The following is a 23,976-nucleotide window of genomic DNA, read 5'->3' as shown; positions in this document are numbered from 1 at the left end:
GCCTGTTATCCTAGCAGCTGGGGAGGCTGAGGCAGGAGGAGGACAAGTTCAAAGCCAGCCATAGCAACTTAGCAAAACCCTAGGCAATTTAGTGAGATCCTGTTTCAAACATAAAAAGGGCCAGGGATTTGGCTCAGTAGTAAAGCACCTCTGAGTCTAATCTCCAGTACCAAAAAAAAAAAAAAAAAAAACTTAGAATTCAGCTAAAGGAAATCTGGTCTTCATTTTATCCCAGCTCCTTTACCATGACCTGTCTTCTATCAGCTGATGGCTCCCTAGCAGGGATGGAGACCGGGCTGGGGTTGAAGGCAGGTTCAGCCAAGCCACCCTATCAGCTCCATCAGCAGTGAAATAATGTTCTCTTGAGCACAGGATTTAGCAGTGACAAAATCCAGGTGCTGAAGTTGAAAGTTTGATGCCATCCCACAGCAGACAGTGCCCATTGGCATGACAGCAAGGCAGAAAAAGGAGAAAGGAAAAGGGGAACAGAGACGTCAATGACAATTAGAGATTTTTCTGACAGGGCCTATGCTAAACGAGTTATAGAGGCAATTACCCTAAAAAATTTGAAGTGGCCATTTGCTCAGTAACCTAGACCGACCTGCCACCCAAGCAGAGATTGCCATAAGCAGGGAATTTATGGTGGTAGAAGGCCGGTTTAGCATAAATTACCTCAGGGAACAGATTTAAACCACTTACGTTTTTAAAAATTATGCAACAACAACAACAACAACAAGATGAGTTTATGCAAACTCGATACCAATTGCAGAACGGGGCCCTCTAAGTCTTTATCTGCAAAGACGCGGCCTTCCTCCTCGACTGTGTGTTTTCTCCGGCTGGATGAAGATTCACAGCATTAATACATAATAACTGTATCTCACTCCATTACAGGTAGTTCAAGGCCGCTCAGCATAAACGATATGCATGGCTTTGTGTCTTCATCTTTAAAACCACCAAATATGTTGGTCGCAGACATATGTTAGCTTTAATGCATCCCCTGCCATAAAAGTGCTGCTTAAGACTAATGAGCAAACGAATGTTTGTTTAAACCTCTTTGTGAAAATCAAACAAGCTTTCAACAGCTATTCGTGTATTTATCGTCAGATGTGAATCATCACTTAGGTGCTGTGCCCTCAACTATTACCAGCTAATGCTCATAGTTCGGCGGCACTAATTCACTCACTAGAGTTTTTGTTCTGGGTTTTTCTTCTCCCCTCCACCCCCCGCCCAACTTCTTCCTATCTGTCAGTAGAAAAGCTCTTTGTGAAAAGTCCCATGTTGTCCCTGGCAGAGCTGACAACACTTGTGCCCATCCTAGCCAGGATACTGTGTTTAGAAGGGTCATGGCCTCGGTGAGTCTGCCAGCACTGTATTTCACCCAGCACCTGTCTGCCTTGGGTCCCGCACTGAGCCCCTCCTGAGCAAAGCAGCACAAGCCCAGCACTCGCCCTGCCTCTGCCCCCACCCCTCCTCACAAAGTAGCTGTTTTTTCAGACTAGCAGCACCTGAAAAGCTCCCACAAGATTTACCCATTATATTAAATAACAGGTTTTAGAAGCTGGGAACTGTTATTCTAGTGTTGCTGGGTGTCATTAAGGTTGCACGTCTATGCTTGTTTAATTTTTCTTCTGCCATTAAGCAAACTAAATGCTTGGAGGTTTTTTTTTTCCTGTCTCAGTGGGGTCCACCCAGAATAGAAAAGAGAATAAGTGTTCCAGGGTTGTGTAACTGGGTTTTTTTTGTTGCTTTCATTATGAGGAAGGAATTAAAAATCCCTCCTAGTCAGTACTTAAAATATCAAAGTCATTGTTTAATGCCTTTGAGTCACTGTACAACTAATTCAATTGCACAGTGTAGCGCCGTTTCACGGTGTGTGAAACACAGATAGTACATAGAAGTGATTGCAAAGTTGAATAAACACCAAATTAGTTTTAAAAGTCTGCAACTTCCCGGTGGAGTCTTTCAAACTGAAAGACTATTGTCTGACAAAGTCAATGGTGGCCAAAAGGTTGCACTACCTTCTGCTTGTGTCAAGAGTGTTCCCTGACGCTGTGGAATCTGAAGGAGATTCTGTTTCCCCCGGGAGGCATGGGCACAACTCAACATGAACTTGCCCGCCTGTCACCCAGGAGACATCGTACCACAACATGGCCCAGTGTGGGCAAGCGAGGGAGAAGCCAGGCCGGTGACAAGGAAGGCTATCCAAATAAGACACCCCAGGATGATTTTTTTTTAAAGTTTGATACAGATAAACTGTTATGATTTGTGAATTAGAAAGTCAAAGTCAGGCCCTTAGCTCTATTGCTTTCTGCTCATGAGCCCATTTTTAATTCATTTAATATTTCTGAGCCTCAATCTCCTTTTCTAAGCCTACCAGTCAATAACAGGCACTGACTAATTCCCATGTATATTTCAGGCACCGTTCAGTCCCGAAATCCTAGAGACATAATATCCCACAAGAAAAGTTGCCCATATCCTCAGTGATATTTAATATCCTACTATAAACAATCACAGAAATCCAGGAAAAACAATTATAACAACTAATACTTATTGATCACTTAGAATGTGCCAGACACGGCACTATGGACCAGAGGAATAACTGAACACAAGCTACAGTTATTCACTCATTCACCCAACAAATATACTTGAAGACCTACTATGTACCAAAAATGTAACACATAAAAAATTACATCTTGACTTCATAAAACTTTCATTTTGATGGAGGAAACGTGCAATAAGCCAATAATGGCTTAGTTTCCCACCTTCTTCAAATCCTTGCTCAAATGTCCCTTTCTCAACAAGAATACATGACTTCAACTGCCACCCCCCCACACACACACATTCCCCTTCATCCTGCTGAGAAGCTCAAGGTATGTGTCAACTTGGCCGGACTGCAAGGTGCCCACATATTTTACCCAACATTACTCTGGTGTGTCTGTGGGGGGATTTTTAGTTATGATTAACATTTAAATCAGCAGATTGAGTAAGGGTTGCCCTCCTGAGGGCATGACCATCATCCAATCAACTGAAGACCTAAGTAGGAGAGAAAGGTTGACTTACTATGAGTAGAAGAGAACTCCTCCTGCTCCAACCCACCACCTGAGCTGAGACAGCAGCCCTTTCCTGCCTTAGGACTCAAGCTGAAACACTGGCTCCTCTTGGGCCTGGAGCCTGCTGCCTTTGGCACTGTAACCACACCATCAACTCTCCTAGTTCTGAAGCCTTTGAAATTGAACTAGAAATACATCACTGATTCTTCTGGATCTCCTGCTCACCAACTGCAGGTCTTGGGACTTCTAAGCCGCCATAATCATGTGAGTCAATTCCTTTTTATTTATATCCTGTTCGTTCTGTTTCTCTGCAGCAATCTGAGCAGGCACACCCGCTCTGTGTCTTTCCTCCATCACACTTACCCCTCTCCAACACATTAAATAGTTAAGTCTGTGGTTTATTATTTATTTCCTCCACTGGAAAGTAAGTTTCACACATACACACAAACAACAACAATGAAAAAACTTGTTCAGTTCTAGATCTAAAGCCTCGCATCTAAAAAGCCCTCAATAAATGTTGGAAGAATAAACAACAAAAAAAAAAAATGTAATACACCAAGTGGAAGTAAGTACCATGAAGAAAAATAGAACTAAGTCATGAAGACTCTAGAGGAGAACAAGGACACCTCTTACATGGAGGGTGGTCAGGCCCCATGGTACAGTGACCATTGTTACTGGAATAGCCATACTATTTGTTTTCCAAACCAGGACATCAGCTTTTAATTAAACTTTTTTATTCTGAAAGGCTTGTAGCTTCACGTGGAGTTATAAGAAATAATACAGGAAGATCCAATTTACTCTCTACCTGTTCCCCAAACAGTGACATCTTACAAAAAACAAAAAAGTACAGTATCATCAATCACCACCAAGATATAATATTTATATAATTCACAATCTTACTTCTCAATTTAGCTTGTACTCATTTGTGTGATTAGTTTTGTGCAATTATTCACATGTGTAGATTCCTACATGCACCACCCTGGTCAGGATAATGATAGTTCCCTGACTACAAGGATTCCTTGTGTTTCTTTTGTAAAACCACCTCCACCTCTATGCCCCTCACCTTCACCCTTCTCAACCCTGGAAAACCAGTAATCTGTTCTCTGCCTGTATTTTTTGCCAACTTGGACACTTCGGAGAGAAAAGGGGGACACTATTAATAACCATGGCAGCACAACGGACAAATGAGGACTGTCCTTAGCAAAACATGACATGTGGCCTTCTGTTCGTTATAGAACAATAACAACAACAATGTCTAACCGTCTAACCGTTGTGGGATGTTTACAGCCTGCAAGGCACTGCACTGATCCTGGTCCCATTATCACTCTTAAAAGCTCAAAACAACCCTACAAGGACAATACGGTTATTACTCAGATTTTGCAGATAAAGAAACAGAAGCAGAGACATTAAGATGCTTGCTCAGGGTCCCAGAGCATAAAGCTTTCAGAGCCAGGAATCATAACCAGGTCTATCTGGCTCCAAAATTTGCCTTTTTAACTCCTGAATATTAAACAAATAATTACAACAACTAATTTATTAAATAATTACAAGTGAGCAAAGTGTTTTGAAGGAGAAGTAGAAAACTCTACTGAAGCATAAAATGGGAATTGGAAAAATATCTACCTCACACAGAATTGTCGTAAGGATTAAAAAATATTAGTTGGAGTGCTTTGTATACCAAAAAAGCCTTTAAAATTTTCAGCATTGTCAACCTATATACCAGGAGAAATGGCCTTATGTGGACATTCATCATCTTATATTTCCAAAATTTAAGAGCAATCTTCTTAAAAGTGCAGTAGCTTCCCATATATTCTTTGGAATACTGACATAGAACACTGGCTTTTAAATTTTTAAAAATATAGTTTCCAACTGCAGCCCAAAGGAAGCACTCTGTCTGCAAAACCATAAACTGTATAGCAAGTCCACCCCAGAGGCTGGAGGATCCATCACTGAGGGAAAGAGACTTGAAGATCCAGAATCAAGTGACATGTCCTAAAAGGAGGGTAAAAAGGACCACTGGATGGAGTAGAATGGATCACAAACAATTATGTCAAATTTCATCACAAGTTTCTCAAAAGGAGGAGCACTTAGGATCATTTACCTTACCACACATTTAAAAATAAATATTACCTTTAAGTGAATCCTAGATATCTTAATATGGCAGTGAGAAATCAACACAGCCCAGAGTACAGCTCTCGGGCTAAGTTAGGATATAAAACACAGGATCTCATGATAGAGCTGTCTTTAGCTGTCTAGGTCTAGACTTCTAGATTTACTGAGATCTTCCCCTGTGCTGATCTGACGGTCAGAATGTTGGTGATCATCAGACCATACTTCAGCTGCCCTCAGTAAGGGTGGCAAGAAAAGGGGTGGAGGTGGTTTAAGGGGCCAGTGAACTCAGCGTTGAAACAAACATCGGACTTGGGCCAAAAGACTGAGTTTGAGTCCCAGCTCTACGAACACAGCTAGGTGGTCTCAGTATCGTTTCTTTATCTATAAAATAGGAATAAAATTATGTTGTATCAAAATTGTATGAGGATTGAATGAAATAAATTGTTGTCTGTATTAATTTTTTCTAAACCTAGTAAAAGTAAAAAAAAATTCTAAACCTTATAAAAATAAATTTTGAAAAAATAAAGTTTTGTTTTTGTTTTTTTTAATTTGAGAAATTAACACACAGGACACCCCTATCAGGAGAGCTAGAAGACAGGGAAGAGGGTGAAGGAGACTGAAACACCCATAGGACTCCATCTAGGAAAGCCATGCACGGGAGCCTTTGGCCAATAGCAGGTTTTTAGGAGCACCCCAGGACTCTGCCTGGAAGACTATACCCTTAGAAGTCTCTGTGCCCGATTTTTCTCCTCAGCAGGATTTTGACCCTATATTACTATACCCATCTCCAGACCAGCTCAGATTGTTTTTTCTGCTTTCACACCAGAAGAAGATAGGCAGTGGGGAAAAGGTGGGTCAATCTCATTGACCAGGCCTCGGCAGACCTCACCTTCCCAGATGGACCTTCATTCATTCTAAATAAATCACACTGACTAAAATGGGGCTTCCTTTCACACATAGTCGAACTCTCACCCTGCCATTTTTGTCTTCAAGGCTCTTCTCACTCCCTGACGTGATTTTGCATGTTGATTTGTTTCTTCATTACTACAATGTACGTGCACAGGGCAGAAAGGCCTGATATGTTTTGATCATCAACGTATTGCCAATGCCTAGGTATGTGTGGTGCATACCTAGTGCCCAATAAGTATGTTTTAATAAGTGAATGAATGAATTCCATTCCCATCTTTATTCTATTAACATTCCCTCATCTTAGCTGCCATGGGCAACTCTAAAAATTCTGCAATTCTGCGCTCTATTTAAAGTCTTTCTCTATCATTTGAATTCTTTCCTTATTTTGGGTTTCCCCAAAAGTAGAGCCAGAGACAAGGGCTTCGGTGCCAGTAGTTTATCGGGAATGTGATCCAGGTGTGGAGAGAATGAGACAGGGAAGGGAGAAGAACCAACCAAAAGTGCCCTAGCTAAGTTGTGTTTGTGGACCAGGGGCACTCGGTACTATCTGGATTTCCTGAGGGACACATGGTATACCTCCCATAATGCGGAGAACAGGGTATCAATCCATATGCACTGAGTAGTTTGAAAAAAAAAATAGATTAGTCCTTGACTCTGAGAAAGCTTTACTCTGAATGAAAATGAAAACAAGAAATGCTTATGACCTATTTACTGTACCAAAGGGAATTAAATTTTATGGAGTGCCTAACATGAGCTGGGAACTGTGCTAGAAGATTTTTTTTTTCTTATTTCATTATGACAACAATAGCTGCCAGATTTTGGAGTCCTACCATTTAAGTAGGTTCTTCATAAACATAATCTCACCAATTGTTACAGCTCAGTAAGAAGAGTTTTTGTCCCCACTTAAGAAAAAAAAATGAGACTCAGGGAGAAGAAATAATTTGCCCTAGGTCACACCACTAATACATACCAAGTCCTCTGACTCCATCTTTGTTCTGTAGAGAAACAGCTATATGAAAAATTCAGGGCTGTATACATTTGAGTGAATTACTACCTGACACAGACAAGAAAAGCTATAAGAACTCAAAGAAGAGAATGCACGGCTTCAGAACTGTAGCTAATAATATTGTATTGTACTGGGAGTTTCCTAAGAAACTTACTAAAGTCAGAGAGGGGACAGTGGATATGTTCATTTTCAGGACTATGATAATCACTTCACTATGTATGTATTTATCAAAGAAATCACCTTCAAAGAAGGGAATAATCTTCATGGGCTAGATGTAGTTTTAACAAGATTTCATTAATAAGATGGATCTTAAGTTCTTAAAAAGTTGTAAAAGTAAAAAGAAGAGAGTAGAGGAAAGAAGAGAAAGGACTCCTAGCCAAGAGAAGAGCTGAATGAAAGGGATGCACATGGGCAACGGGCTTCACTGAGCCTGAATCCTTTCCCTTCCATGAACTCACCCAATATTCTCTTCCATAAGTAGGTAGTGTGCCATGGAATCACAAACATGAAAGATATAGATTTAGAACATGATCTAGGCCAATCAAAAAAGAAAAAAATAAATAAAAAAATATATCCAGATAGTTGTGATAATTCTGAGACCCGAGAACATTAGAAACCCTAAATTTTTTCAGTGTATTTGAAAAGACATACATTCACTTTGTACAGCCCGACAGCCGTGGAATGCTAATAGCATTTAATTTCCTTGACTTCTAACCCTCCTAACCTGCTGTGCTGCTGGGACGACTGTGTAAATCAAAATATGCTGCGTTGTATGGGGAATGTGCCTTATCAACTCATTTCAAACTGCCTGGTAATTTTTAAAAACACTGTTCACAAAATAGTCTGTATGCCATTTTTGTTTTTAGAAGCCTTTCTTCTGAACCATGACACAACTGGTTAACATAAGCATCAAAAACAACACACAATAAAGAAGAAAGCAGAAAAAAAGAATTCAGAAATGGATGAGGGAGGCCAAAATATCCCCAACATCGCTCCCACCCCAACTGTTCTAAATGTTCTTCCATTTTCAATAAGAAAAAAAATTGGAATATTGCCTTGGGTCTACTAAATCATTAGCAAATTAAGAACCTGTTTTTAATAACATTTAACTTGTAAATAATGCATTAATTGACTAGCCTGAATGTTAGCTTGAGCATTTGAAACTCTGCTACTAAATTTGTAATGAAAGAAATGTGCTGTAACAGTAGGCTATATGGTGAATAGAACAGATTAAATATGACAGTTGATATTTGTGAAAATGGGGTTATAATTAGAGGACACCTGCAGCTGTTTTCCAACCAAAACAACAGAAATTAAACTTGCATAAAGTGTGTGCGTGTGTCACATTTGCTGTTGGTGCGTTTCTTTTGTTCTCCTTGAGTCTCCTGTTGGTTTTCTCCCCCTTTTTGTCAGGTCATATGTCTAAAGAAGCAACAAGTGACCATTTGCTGGATACGCTTTATTGGATCTCTAAGTGATACATCCTGGGGAGTTAAAAAAAAGACAAGTCTTTTTTTTTTCCCCTGAGTTAGGAGTTACTAAAAACATGACTGATGACCCAGCATATTTCTAACTGCTCAGAATTAGAGGAAGTCATGTGAGAAGGAAGCAGTAGGCACCTTACCTGCCTTACCCCCAACTATCTAGTACAGTTTCTGAGATGGAAATATGAAGAACGTGGCACCCTGCCAGCTATACATTATTAAAAATGTATACAGCCATGGATCAGGTGGACAAGTTGCTGGAAGTGGGGATTAAACCAAAGAGAAAATAAATATTTGCAATGACTAATAATTAACAAAGTGCTATAAATACACTAATTTAGTCTTTCTTCCATTCAACAAATGTACATAGTACCTTAACAGTGCCTGTCCTAGCTGACCCCTGGAGTAGATAGCTGAATAAGACAGAATCCTGTCTAAAGGGGGAATGTATCCATAAACCAAAAGAAAGAGACCATGCAAGTCAAGTAAAGAGATGAAATATCTAGAAGCAAATCTTGGCCCATCCTATCAAATGCAGCAGAGGGGTTAAATAAGATAAAGGCAGAATAGCTTCCTTTGAATTTGCCAATCAAAGGTTATTAGTGACTTTAGCAAGAACAGTTTTCCTGGAGTGTTGGGGACGGAAACCAGATTACAGTGTGCTACATGTTGAACAAGAGAATGTGGGAAAAGGTAGTGTCAATTTCTCTTTTCAGAAATCGAACCATGAAAAGTGAGGCAGGGAGATAGAAAGTGAGAGTTGGGGAAGAGAGAGGGAGAGAGAGAGGAGAGAGATTGAGAGAAAAAGAGCAAGCTGGGTTTCCAAAGACCTGAGTAAGTTGCACATGCCAAGTAGCGGTCACGGCCATTGCACAAAGAGAATCTTGGCACATTAACATACATGTGTGCATCTCAGTTACACATTTTTTTTTCTATCAGAAGTTGAAATTCTCTTCCAATATTCCAAAATATTAAATTCTCATTTAATATGCTAATTACCCTTCATGTTACAAAGAATTGTGTTAAAGCTTGAATACACATTCAACTCTATTCCATATTATCGAGTTGTAGTTGACTTGGTCAATAATTTACATTTTTCTGCATGAGAATTTTCACAATTTACTACCTTATTCTAATTAGGTTAGCTTGCACTATATGAAATCACCGTTTTTGTGGGTCAAAAACACATGAATATTGGTAATTTCATGTGGTTCAAACTATAGTAAATAGAGAACAGGGGAAATCCTAGCATTTCAATATAAGGTTGAATGAAACATAAAGAAAGAAGAAAGAAACAAACAAGATAGCTGGGACAAAGAGTATTGAGTGAATAAAAAAAATAGTAATCTTTTTGTCTGGGTTAGGTATGTGTTCCCAAGGGAAATAATTTTTGAGCATGTAGCTCAATAGTAATAATAACACTTTTAGGGGAGTACGGATGGCTCAGGGGATCAATTGGGATTTAGGGAGTGGGGTTTTTACCAGCAATCTGTCCAATTTAGTCAGACTAACTTGCAATTTTACACAGTTAAACATCTTACAGACCTGAGACTAACAGACCAAAGAAAAACACTCTTACAACTGGGTGTCTGGGTAACTCTTGGCAAATTGTTTATCCCCATTGTAATGTGATGACTCCATCTTTCAGAGGAAGGTGTGGATCATCTGCTCATTCTCAATCCCACGTGAGAAGTTCAGAATTCTAAGTCAAAATTAAGAGAGAAAGAGAGAGTTACAGAAGGAAAGTAATTTTTCCAAACTGCATGCACTAAAAATAAATCAAAGGTAGTCTCAGGGGACAGCTACCCGGACCTCTTCGTGGACATTAAATTCACTGTGGTGGGAGGCTGAGATGGACTGGGAAAAAAAAATTCTCGAAGAAAGAAAAACACCCTAATGAGGGCACCATTGGTGAGTTGATGGGGACTGAGCTACCACTGGGAATGCATTACCTGAGAGTTTTCTCCAGAGCAGGGTCATTGGACAAATCTATGAGGAGAAGCTCCCACAGCTATCCACAATTTGGACACTGGCTAAGTTCTTGGAATGTCCTTTGTCACCTGTCATAATCACACATTCATAAACAGGAAAACTGACTAAAATAAAACTTAAGAATAAATGGCAGCAGAACCTGACTCCTTTGTGTTAACAGAGGAAACATGAAACCATCTAAACCCCCACATCAGACATCCACATCAGCCATGCTGTATTCACTGCTGGTCTTGTTTCTCCTCTCTGTGAGACCACAGCTCTGTGAGATCACTTGCAACAACCCTTTGCTTCACACAGGCCTTCAGACCAGGTACAAAGCGTGATGGATCATAGACTGAAGACTTAGTTATACAGCATCTTGAAGACACATCCCAGCTTCTTGTCAAGCTATAAAAAATGCTCCTGCAAGACTAGAAATAGATAGAAAACACTCTGTCTTATCTGGATTTTAGCCTTACTGAGATGCAAGCAAAGTTCTTCCCCCCCTGATATGTATTATTTTTATATAACTATAAAATTGGTCTTGAGTATGCAGACAGGCCTAGATGAGGCTATCTCACCCAGCTTATACAATGTGTTTTGTAAAATTTGACATGGTTGCTTTTACTATTATGATATCTATAAAATATGTGATAAAATACATGACCTGCCTCCATCAAAGCAAGGCATTTTCTAAATTCTAAAGTTAAATGACCACAAAACCAGACATAAAATTAGGCCAGGAAATTCATACCACATATCTAATCACCTTGAGGTTACCCAGGAGGACTAAATGTCAATCATGGTTGGGAAGAGGTAATTTGCCCCATTGTGTTGCTTCAGCATGATTTTTTTTTTCCTACTATGCCTGGAAAGGGTTGAGGCTAATTGTATGATTGTTCAAAGTATTGGTTTTCCTTCCAGAAAAAAAGCTTGTACTTTCTCATCCTATTGACATCAGACTCAGCCATGGTTTGACCAATGATAGGTGAGCAAACATGACAGTTGGCATTTCCATGAGCTCCACCATGTGGTTCGATTCTGCTCACTTCCTTCTTCCCAGAGAATAACAGGACCTATGTATGGACTGTACCTTCAGCCTCAATTCCAGAAGGAAGGCGAGTGGAATGGAGCTGCAAATGACCTCCAGCCAACATGTGACAGGAGAGGGAATGACTCCTGATTGTTCAGTCACTGAGAACTGGGGGGCTGTTACCAGAGAATAACAGAAAAAAACTGACCAGTACAAAAATGATACAAACCCATCAGGCACAGGCAGTGGATCTGCTCCCTGAAACACAGTCATGATCAATCTGATGGCATCTCCGCAAAGAAAGGGACCAGGAAAGATGGGAATGAAGAAGGTAGTGGGGGAAAGAAATCCCAGGGAGATATTGATGGCATTCTAGGAGGGGTGTTCTATCAGCTGCAAATCAGAACACTTATTCACTTCCGGGCTTTTTTTCTTCACCTCTCTCTGGTGCAAGGATTATCTCATCTAAGAACCAGTTTGAAAAGAATCAGCCATAGTAACTTCAGGAAGCCAAAGAGTATTATATTATGTGCTGTCAAAACCCTCCCGCAATTGTAATATAGTTCTCTAGTCCATTAACTCTCCTATTTCCCTAAAAACCTGTTTCAGGCCCACTCTTCCCTTCTCAGACTTCCTAATACCTCTGTTGGACATGTCCTGGGCTTACAGCTTTGATTCTTAGTTCACGGAGAAAAATAACATTACTCAAACTGTATTCAGCCCCCAGCATCACGTCTTACCTCCTACCCACATCTGTGCCAATTTGCTCAACCTTCTCTCCTAGCCATGTACCTAGTCAAGTCCAAACCTTCCACTTGCTGCCAGATCCTAGCCCACTCACCTACTGAAGGGCATTGCTCCAGCATTTTCTGTTGTCTCTTCTGCCTCATTTTTTTTCTCTATTTGATCACCCTCATCAACTTAAGCATATTTTCTCATACATCTTTAAAAACTCTCTTTATTCCATTGACTCTCTAGCTATTCTTCTTTCTTATAGTATCCTTATAATAAAATGCTTGAAAGTGTCTATGCCCTCTGTCTCCAGTCTGTCTCCTCCCAGTCTTCCCCCATTTCACTCCAGTTGGGTTTCACCTGCACTTTGCCGCAGGAGTTGATCTTAGCCATCAAAGACCCCCACTTTGCTAACCAGTGCTTATTTCCCAGTCTTCATTTTACCTGATCAATCAGAAACTTTGGACACAACAACTCTTTTCTCTTTGAAACACTTTTTCCCACTGGGCTTCTAGACTCTCTGCTTATTTGGTTTGATCCTAATTCCCTGCTCTCTCTTCTTTGTTTTCCTTGATGTTTCTTCCTATCTCTGTGTTTGAATTCCAGGCTCAGCCCCTGGACCTTGTCTCTTTTCTATCTACTCTTACTCTATTTGAAAGCTCATCTAGTGTTATGGCTCTGATAAATTTATATTTGCAGCCTAACACTCTCCCCTGAAATCCACACTCATGAATCCATGACACATGATATACCATGGATTGGACACCTAACAGGTTGACGTATCTAAACTAACCACCTACTACCCCCACCAACAGAAGCACCAAAATTGCTCCTCTTACAGTTCTTGCCATCTCAGCAATTGACAACTCTTAGTTCAGTTCAAAACCCCTTGAAGTTTCTCTGACTCCTCTTTTCTCATGCCCCTTAACCTAACCATTTAGAAAATCTATTGATGCCACCTTCAAAATATATCCAGAATTCCATTATTTGTCATTGCTCCTCCTGCTACTATTCTAGTCTGAGTCGCCATCATCTTTTGCCTGGATTAGTGCAGTAGCATCCAAAAACTGTTCTTTCTTTTTCTCTCCTTGCCCCCTTTTATTCTATTTTCTACATAGCAATCAAGTTATTTTATTGAAATATGCCATATGGCTCTGTTTTCTGAACATCTCCCAAAGTCTTTTCCCCGACTCCCTCCCATCACCCTTCTCTTCATTGACTCCACTCCAGCTACATGGGCTTCCTTCTTATTCTGTGACCATATCAGGCATGCTACCATCTAACCACCTTTGTACTTGCTGTTCCCTCTGCTGGACTGCTTTTCTGTGAGCTCTCATTTTCTCTATGAAATAGGTAGCAGAGTCCCCATGGCTCATTGGCTTACTTTCTTCAGATCGTCACTCAAGTGAACTCTCCCCCAAGGCCAGCCTGGTCGTCACTGCAACCCAGTCAGCATGTTCTATCTACCTCCCCCACTTTGTTCTGCTAAGCATGGGTCATTAGCTAACATACCACATGTGTTACTTACTTAGGTTATTAATCACCTGTATTCCTCAACCTAGAAAGTAAGCTCCATGAGGGAGAGAGCTTTTGTTAACAACCACATCCTCAATACCTCAAAGAAGGCCTGACACCGAAGGCTCAACAAATACTTGTTGAAAGAATAAATCAAACTTTTTGAAAATTACCTTCTTGATGCCTGGGCTCAATATTATTTTTTCTATTGATTTTCCTCCTTGTCTGCTGATTGGTTTTTCAGTCTTCATAGTCACTCTACCAATTATTATGTTCTGGGTCAAAATTCCGTACAATTGTGGTTTTTCAGTCATTTCAGTCAATCCTCTCTTCTAATCTACCACAGTACTTCCTTTTTTTTTTTTTTTCACAGTATTTCCTTAATGGTTTGATTTGTTTATTGTACTCAGGGTTCCATCATCCTTACTTGGAGTCATAAGATAATATTAAAGTTGATACAGGCTTTAGAGCTCATCTAGTTCCACCTTTCATAAGATACCCAAGGAAACATTGGTCTAGAGAAGGAAGGAATCCTTTCAAGGTTACACACCTCATCCCCAGTTTCCGGCTCACTTGCCCTCCCACTGTAACAACTACTCCTTCTCCCTCTGGCTTCTGTCAGCAAAACTAGCTTCTGGGGAAAAAAAAAAAGAAAAAACTAGCTTCTGTTCATTTCTCTTCTTGTATTTTTATCTCCCCTTAGTTATGCCATTTTGATATTTCCATAGATCTGCTTTTATCTCATTTTGCAAGAATATTTGTATAAAATGTAAAGGGCCAATTTCCATATAATTTAAACAAAACCCCTCCAGATTCTCCTAAATCTAATTTTCATTAGATACTTTTAAGGTATATTATGTATAAATATGCAAAGGGGGTTGTAATTTAAACTCCAGAACAAAAATGTTTCAGAACATGATGAAGATATAAACAATGACCCCTACCTCAAAAGGATGCTACAAAAATTTAGTGAGAAAATGTACATTTACTTGCACAAGAAAGACAGAGGAAATACATGCAAGGGAATGGGTTTATGGGTTTGAAAGGTAAGGGCTGTGGGTATACCAGAGTTCCTAATGGCCTTGTTGATCTTACACAATTCTGAGACCCAATTTTCTTTCTCAATATAAAAATGTGGTGAATTTGTAATGGTCCAATTACTTATGGTAATTTATTATTCTACTTCCTAGAGCACTTTAGAGTGTAATTTTTGAATACTAATTTTTTTTTTTTTACAGAGAGGCACAATATCCCCCTGAGCCAGTGAATGCCAACAGTTATCATCATCTCCATTTTGTCTGTGATGTAAACTGAAATTCAAAGGTCATTTGCCTCAGCTCAAACACAGCTGGGCAATAGGAAATATGGAAACAGAACTTTGAATATCTAACTCTGAATTAGTCCATTGTGTCAGACAGCTCTGCAAGTATTAGTAAATGACTTAGAATGAAAAATTCGATATTGTTTTATACCCATGAACAGATATGATTTGTATCCCATGTTCTAGAATCTGGCTGGACTCCTCTGTGACTATTTGGCCCATGGAATAGAGCAGAAGTGAAGCTGAACTAGATTCAAGGTCTAGGACTTAGGAACTTGGCAATTTTCAATCCTACATCTTGGAGCACTCTCTCCGAGAACCTTGGATCACTATGTAAGTCCTACTGTATTAAAATCACCCTACTAGGGAGTCCAAATGTAGACACTCCAGTCAACGGTCCCAGCTGGGCCCATCTTTCAGCCAAGCCTACCATGGTGGTAGTGAGTGAAGCCACCCTGACCCTATTCACAAGCCTGTCCACCAGTTGAAGACCACTACGTGACTTCAATCAATTGGTCACAGAGCAGAAGAATCGCCCAGCTGAACCATATCTTATTCCCAAGTAACAAAATTTTTATATAATACAATGGTACTTATTGTTGGCCTAGTTATAGGGTGATTTCTTCTGCAGCATTAGATACTAGGAATATAATTTGAAACATGGAAGTGAAATGCTCTTATAACAAAAGTCTAAAACCACTGATTTTGGAACCAGACAGTGAACAGAAGCTGGAAAGACCTTGAGGTACTGTTCATTAAAGAAGAAGAACCTGAAGGACATGTTTGGTGACTTCTTATAAGATATTTCAATATTCACTATTGGAGGATGGAGAAAAAGTGACCCTGATTATGAAATGCCAGAAATTTTGCCAATATTTCTGCCTGCAGTAATCTAGATCATAGAAAATATACCTAATGAAGTGACAGATTTGGAAATATTTCAATTTCAGTATAGAAAGCCAAAAGTGCCAAATTTGGGGTATACATTTATACTACAGATAAAGGCTAGCTTAAAATGAACTGTTTATTTTAGTTAAATAGTTATTTCTATTATTTTACTAAATTATTGCATAGTTCCTAAGAAGAAGGGCTGATCTGATTAAGCAATGTCAGCTGTGGTGAGCAACATTTCAAAAGGGTTATGTGTTTTCCAGTCTCTCCCCTTTTTAATAAGAATGCCTATTGTGTTTATCATTCTTCTGTTTCAACATTGGATGTTGCAGAAGGGATGCCAAATAACATATTCCTTAGTTCACAAGTTGTGAAGGACCATACTCAAAGAAACACACCTGAAGAGTCACATTCATATCTGGACTTGAATTGAATGACAAGATCCTAGATCTTGAGCCTAATCCTGTGCTGCCTGGGTCCTGTTGCTCTGAATCTGTGAGTTCTTCAGAGAGGATGAATGTGTTCTCACATGGGGAAGGGACACATTAGAAATGAAAACAAATTCTTATACCCCTTCCATTGAGGAATAGGCTATGTATCCCTTTCCTTCAAATCTGTGTGGGCTCCATGATTTGCTATACTTAATAAAATAGGGCAGAAGTGATACTGGGATCATAGGACCTATGCCTTAATAGTTGACAATTTCCATTAAATTTTCATGGAACACTGTCTCTAGGGAGCCCTGAGTCTTCAACTACTCTAATACCATGTTGGAGAAGCTATGTGTAGATGTTTTAATTGAAAGTCCCAACCTTCCCTACCATGGCATTAAGTTTATGAATGAAGCTATCTTGGGACCTCAAAGATCAGCTCTGGAGCTGACAGATAAGTATTACCAAGTGATCTCAGGTGACTCCACATGAAACAGAAGAAATTACCCAGCTCAAACATATTAAGATATTGACAAAAAAAATAGTAATATATGCTAACATGATATTTTAAACTATTAAGTTTTGGGGTAATTTATTATATAGCAAGAGAGAGCCAGAACACTAACTATATATATTTATATGAGTAAAAGGAGGGAGGCATATTTTTCACAATGGATTATACTTTCTACAGAGGTGATAAGTTGACTTTTTGTAAAGAAAATTATATTTCAAATGTGCTAAAGATGCTTTCTGTTTTTCTTATCGATAAGGTATGCAGATAACAGTCACTACCGCACTTAGTTCATAGCAATGTTAAGAGGAGCAAATGAGATGATGTATATGAAAGGCATCTGCAAAGCCTTTCCTGCTATGCAAATGTAAGACACTATTATTACTTTTAAAGAGTATTCAAGAGTGAAGCTTCTCTCTGCATATCCAACAATCACTCAGGTTTTATCAATTTTATATGTTCATTTCATTACATAACCGATTCTTTGATATACCCAGATATTTATAGGCATATAATTGCTGTCCTAAAAATGTAAATTATATTCAGTACTGAATTAAAGCAACATTTGTTAATAAATTGCAATGATGCTTTTCAGCACAATATTGACTTGTAGCAGATATGTTTTTATTCAGATAAATAAGGCACATATTTATCTGGTATTAGTTAATCAAGCATGCAACTCTTCAGGGAGGTGGGAGAATGTAAGAAATGGCTAGCTTGAGATAGAAACTCTACCCCTGGGCAGTTTCTGCCTCATCTTAGTACTTGAAGAAGAACCCAGTGTGCATAAAAGAGACAGATTGAGGGGTGTTAAAATACTTCCTTCTGTGACAAAGAACAGTTTTATAAAGGCCCGGAAGTAGAACTGTACATTGCTTCTATTAGGAAAGCTGAGACTGTGGAAAACTTATCAGGCTTTGGGTTACTGGGCTAAAAGCTAGTAAATGAGGTTTCATCTTTTTAATGAAAGTTCTTCCCTCTCAGAAAATAAAAATACAGAAAGAAAATCTTTAAAAGGTCCTTTCTTATATTTACCCTCAAAAAGGAAGCTAAATCATGCAAACACACAAGCACATGTGCACACATACATATAACACACAGGCACGATATCCCCTTGGTATCACTAGCAGCATTTCACACTCTAAAGCACCTGTCTTCACACTCTAAAACCTTCTGTATGACTGGAGCATGCGCAGTGAATGGCCCAGTACCACAGCTGTGAGGTCACAGTGCTCTTCTCTGTGTCTGCTTCCACTATCAATGCCTCCTCGGAACTGGAATCCCATCTGCAGAGAAGTCAGAATCCAAAAAAAAAAAAACAAACAAACAAACTGATCCCCTTTCTCTGTAAGCACTTTTACCAAGCACATCTCATGTGGGTGGTAAGATGTGGTTCAACGTATGGTGCTTCTGAGATTTTCATGGCCTAAGATCTGCTAGAGGGAAGACCAAACTCTGAGGAGAGGAAATTGTAGGTGTGACTAATGCAAATACCTTTCTGAAATAGCACCTTAGACTCAAGGAAAGTGCTAAAACCAAAACAAAAGAATAAACCAAAACCCTTAAAACTTCTACAACCTGGCTAAGACAAGACCCCACATTCACTGACTAGGGTATAAAAAGGAAAGAAACACTTAGAACATCATCTTCAATTTACAAAAGAGGAAACCAAGAAATAGAGAAATTTAAGGAGCTCACCCAAGGTCACACAGCTACATTCATTTCGAGGCAAGGCTCATCTCTTTCCTTAGGCTTGAATCCTGAGTCTGACTCCTGAACGACATGCCACTGAATTATACCAGCTTCTGGTGAGGAGAAGGAAATCATGATAGCTGACATTTATTGAAAAATAAAGGAGTGAAACCTAAGAATTTTAAAGCAGACAGAACTCCAGTTTCAGCTTCTTAATACTTCCATAATCCCAGGCAGGTCATGGACATCTATGAGTCTCAACTTCTCAACTTTAAGATGGGAATAATTGTAGCACTCACTCAGAGGGTTAGAATGACTTTTAATAATCCGTCAAGTGACTGCCATTTTGAAGGCCCTCAAAAATGAGAAATTAATCAACTACTACTGGTTAATATCATTAATTAATAGTTGTTAATAGTATTGGGCACCATTCATGTATTATTTCATTTAACCTTACGATAACCATGAAAAGAAGATATTATACTTATTTTATTGATACAAAAACTGAAGACTGGGATTATCCGGAATCACATAGTTGAGTCAAGATTCGATCCTGGGCCCATATGATTCCAAATCCTGTGCTGTACCACACTTCTTCCACCTCCCTCAGTACATGTTAGAGTCTGTAAACGAGTCAGGATGGAGCCTGGCATTTTGCCAGGGGGAGTGGTTTGTGAGGTGGCGCCAGCGAGCCATTAAGTGTGGAGATTCCTTATTGGTTGACTGCTGTATCTAGTTTATGTTAATTAAGATAAGTGTTGTGGAATGTATAAATACCCCTCCGGTCCTACAATAAAGGGATCCCACTCCTGCTGTATCAAAGTACACAAGTCACACCCCTGTTATTTTGCTGCAGCCGGACTGCGGCAAGTACACCAGCTTATGTGCATATCAACCAAGGCCACTGATAACTTTTTGACTAATTTGTTAACACTTGTCAGCTGCACTGTTGAATTGACCCATTGCTTTTCAAATTCTATCTTATGCTTTAATGCTCAGGAGAAGAAAATATATAACGTGTATTTAAGCTATTTCTCTTGGGGAAAATACTGAACTTACAAATGGTAGTACTTTATGAAAATATCAAAGATAACTCAATTTAGAGGAAATGAATCTAGACTAAGAATCGGGATCCTGGGTTTTTGTTTTCCTTTGTTTTTCACAATTCTGCACTGCAAGCTGAGTGCACTTAGTGGTGTGCCTCTGCATCCTCCTCGTGAAGTAAGACAGAAGCTCCAGGGCTCCTTCTCTTTCTAAGATGCTACTGTGTAGTTCCTCACACACATGTGCACGCACACATGGCAACCACTGGCTCTTCTCACTATGGATCCAGCTGCATTGTTGCTGCTTAAAGAGCTGTTTGAAAACTCAGATTCTAGAACCCTTGAGATCCAGATTGAGCTGATGAGGCTGGAGATAGAGGATCTGTTTTGTGAACACTCCCAGCTTTCTCAGGTGGGAATCACGACTTCAGACCACTTGGCAGAGTCTGCATAACTCCCATGCTCAGAGAACACAGATGACTGAAACCCATGTCTAAGCCTCTGTAATAGAGCAGATTCACTGGTGAGGTAGAGCAATAATGCATCAAGTTTGACTTTCTTGACCATACATTATCACATGGTATGTGATGTCATATGGCATGTGATGAGGAAATATATTTCAAAATGATTTTCCTGTAGAAAAAGGCAAGCTGCCATCATGGGATCAGTTTTAAAACTGAATTAAAAGTCTAGAAAGCAATAAGATTTACCCATCTAATAGGGGCATCACATTCAAGCTGAAAATCACCTACAGTTGATAAAATATATATACATGGTCAATAAGGCCTCGTGATGTGATCAACACATGAGCATCCCACCTGTTCCCCAAAACCCAGGCTTACTGAGTGGAAGCATGACCTGATTTCCAAGCAGTCAATGAAGTTGAACATGAGTGAGTAAATGATTTGGAGATATTCCAGAGACAAAAACAGTAATACCCAATACAAAGAAATGAATTGTAACTATTTACCATTGTCAAACCCAAATGAAGTCATATTGGAAAGGATACCACCAATCAGAAAGGAGTAGGTCATGTTTTAAAGTGTAAATATTACCCAGACCATCATGGTAAACAAATGTTTACCCAGAGACCAATGAAGCTGTGTACAAAGGGTTAAAGGTTATGTAGGCACGTGGACCAAACAAAGCAGCAAGTAAAGGCACATACATTGTTTGCCAATTTAGAGAGAGTTCGTGTAAAATCTTAAGAAATTCTTTGTCCAGTGATAGCTTCAAAATGGGCCAGATAACACTGTCTACAGAATGTATGACAATTATTTGATTACAATATGTAGCCACATTAAACACCTCAGCAGAAAGAGGCATTTGAAGAAAGGGGTGAAATGGATAACAACAACATAATCCTTAAAAACACAGAGAAACCCTCCAACATAAGCATTGGAAATTCCAAGACCTAGGCACATCTGCTTTTTAGATTTTCTAATCTCGATACTTTTGCAATTAGTTATTTGTTCTGTACATACAACACACACACACACACACACACACACACACACACACACACAAACTTTAGTGATAAATTGGGTCCTGCATAGATACCCACCTGAAGAGCCCAGAGAGTCATATGAAAACTTAGGGAGCAAAGGGAGTACCCATGTTCATGGGCGCTGCTACAGGCTGATTCTCCTCTACCTCCCTCGGGGTAACTAGTTACGAAGCCTACTAAGCTGAGTTTGGAAACCCCTAACTTGAAGAAAAGCTGGCCTATTTCCTTATGGCAGAGCTTTTCTAAGCTATTGTCTTACCCTAAAATAAATTTTGTTACTGGACTAAAAAAATAATTGACCAGCATCTTTATGTCAATTGGGAAACATTAAAGTATGATGCTGTTTGGTTGTAATTATCCCCTTTATTTTTTATTTATTTGGTGGCTGTGTATTCACTCCTAAAACCAGCCTGTTCTGCATGTTAAATATCAACCTAAGTCCAAAATATTTCACCAGATGGCTTCTTATTAAAACTCAATAAAAGGGAACAGAAGGAAAATCCAGAGCACAGGAGCAGCCAAATAACCCAAAGAGGCTCACCCAGAGTCCCCCTCTAAGACTTAGAATCACATCAGAATGTCTCTCACCAACTCCAGCCCCTTCTGAGTTGAAAGAGGCAGGCAGAGAAAGCCTGTAGTTTTTGTTTGGTTTCTGTTGAAGTCTTAGCTATACATTATCCCCTTTTCCAACTCAAAGACTCCCATCCTCCTCCATCACTCTTTTCCCTAAGCTTCAGAGCCCTCTTCCCTTATCCAACCCCAAACAACTTCTCTGCAGCCCCAAACAACTTCAAGCTTGCTCACTGTCACAACTGTGGTTAGTAAAATGTATAGCAAAGTAACTAGTTTGGGGGCAAAGAAACCTGTGTTCTAGGCCTACTAGTTCTGCCACCAACTGGTTTGGGGTCCTAGAGCAAATCTTTTAAACTTTCTGAGGCTTCCAGGACTTTATTACCATGATAAAGCATTTGGACTGAATGATACTGAGTATCTAAAATTCTACAGCAACATTTTCTATAACTTCAGCAACATTGGCTTGCTCCTGAAATTAAGCAAAGGTCTCAGAGTTGGTGCATACCTGAAAACAGAATTATTTTTCCATGAACAAAGATGATAAGAAAATGGATGTTTCAGGCTAACTTCATCATCTTGTGAGGCAAAGGGTCAAGAGATTATTTCATTCTTGCCATTATTAGAGGAATATAGGATTACATATGTTAATCAAAATTTTGGACAAACACTCAATCCTAAGCGGAAAAAGAGCAGAGAAATCCAGTCCATACACCAGAAGAAAGAAAAGCAAAGAAGCAGAGAGAGCATGGGACAATGTAAAAACATAAATGCAGAACTGTTGGCTGTGAAATTAAATAAAAATATATTAACTTCTTTTATTAAAATATCAAGATTCTCACTTTGGGTTAAGAAACAAAAATCAGATCTATTGGGGTTTTTTTAAATTGAACATATAAATTATAAGTAAAAATTGACAACTAAATAAATTAAAAGGTTAATAGCACAAAGATTAGGCAAAACACACTAGACAAAATAAGACATGAAAATTTAGAGTGCTTAAAAAGTTTAGACTTCATAATAGAAATATAATAAGTGGGAACCTAGTAACTAATATCCAACTGTATAAAGCACACAGTTCTTCAATATGCTGGAAGAATTAAAAACATCTACAATTGAGCTCTTCAAACAGTGCTTTCATTCCTTCATAAATCAAGTATGCCTGACATAAAGCAGATATCACAAATAATTTTAGATAATATAATGCTTATAATTTAAAATTTGTACACTTCCATGAGTACATATACTTTTCAAACATCTCTAGAATAATGTTAGAAGTTGATCTTGTTTGTATTAGCTCAAAAATAAAATTTTGACAAAATTCCACAGAGGAAAAGTAGTCCACATTCTGTAATTATGATGAAATAAACTAGAAAATAGTAACAGGAGTCTAAAAAAAGGACACTGTTCATTTGAAAATTAGAAAACATATACAACAAGTAATTACCAGGTCAAAGTAAGATAAAAATTATTATTATAAATTGTTTAGAAAATAATAATTACTAGATCATTGCACTTCAAATCTTAGAGAACTAGAACTAGAACTATTCAGTGGGAAAAAAAGCAGATTTATATGCTTGCCTTATCAATGTAGTAGTAACACAAATAAAAAATGAGCTTAATTCAATCTAAGATGTTAGAATATAAAAATACTTGTTCAAAGCAGAAAAAAATAAAAACCAAAAATCATAAAAGCATTTATCCTGGAATATCCAAGCAAGTCCAGAAAACAAATTTACAGGCAGAGTATTTAAAATAACAAATATATGAAATAAGAAATTATATTTATAACTATAGACATGATAGACACTCTAAAAATTATAAGACAATAACATACACCACTACATTTTTAAAATTCACTGATTTTCTGAAAAAATACACACGGCTAAAATTTACTCAATAAGTAGACAGCCTGAATAGATCATAGTCAATAGAGGAAAAAAATGAAAAAAGAACAAACTCTAGTAAAGTTTCAAAGCCAAAATTATTTTATCAGTCTCTGTAAGTTTCAAAGGAATATTTTACACATCATGTTTACTGTTTCGGGACAGAAGAAGAAAGTTTACAAATACTTTTCAGTGTTAACGTAACTTTAATAACCTAAAAATTGACTGTATTAATTAGCAATAAGAATGGTAAAAGAATCTAACAAGTTAGTCTGTCAGCTTGATGTGACAGAAGAAATGAAATTTGGGGGT

Source organism: Ictidomys tridecemlineatus, chromosome 11 (genome assembly GCF_052094955.1).
Source record: "Ictidomys tridecemlineatus isolate mIctTri1 chromosome 11, mIctTri1.hap1, whole genome shotgun sequence".
NCBI lineage: Eukaryota > Metazoa > Chordata > Mammalia > Rodentia > Sciuridae > Ictidomys > Ictidomys tridecemlineatus.
This window is presented reverse-complemented; position numbering follows the sequence as displayed.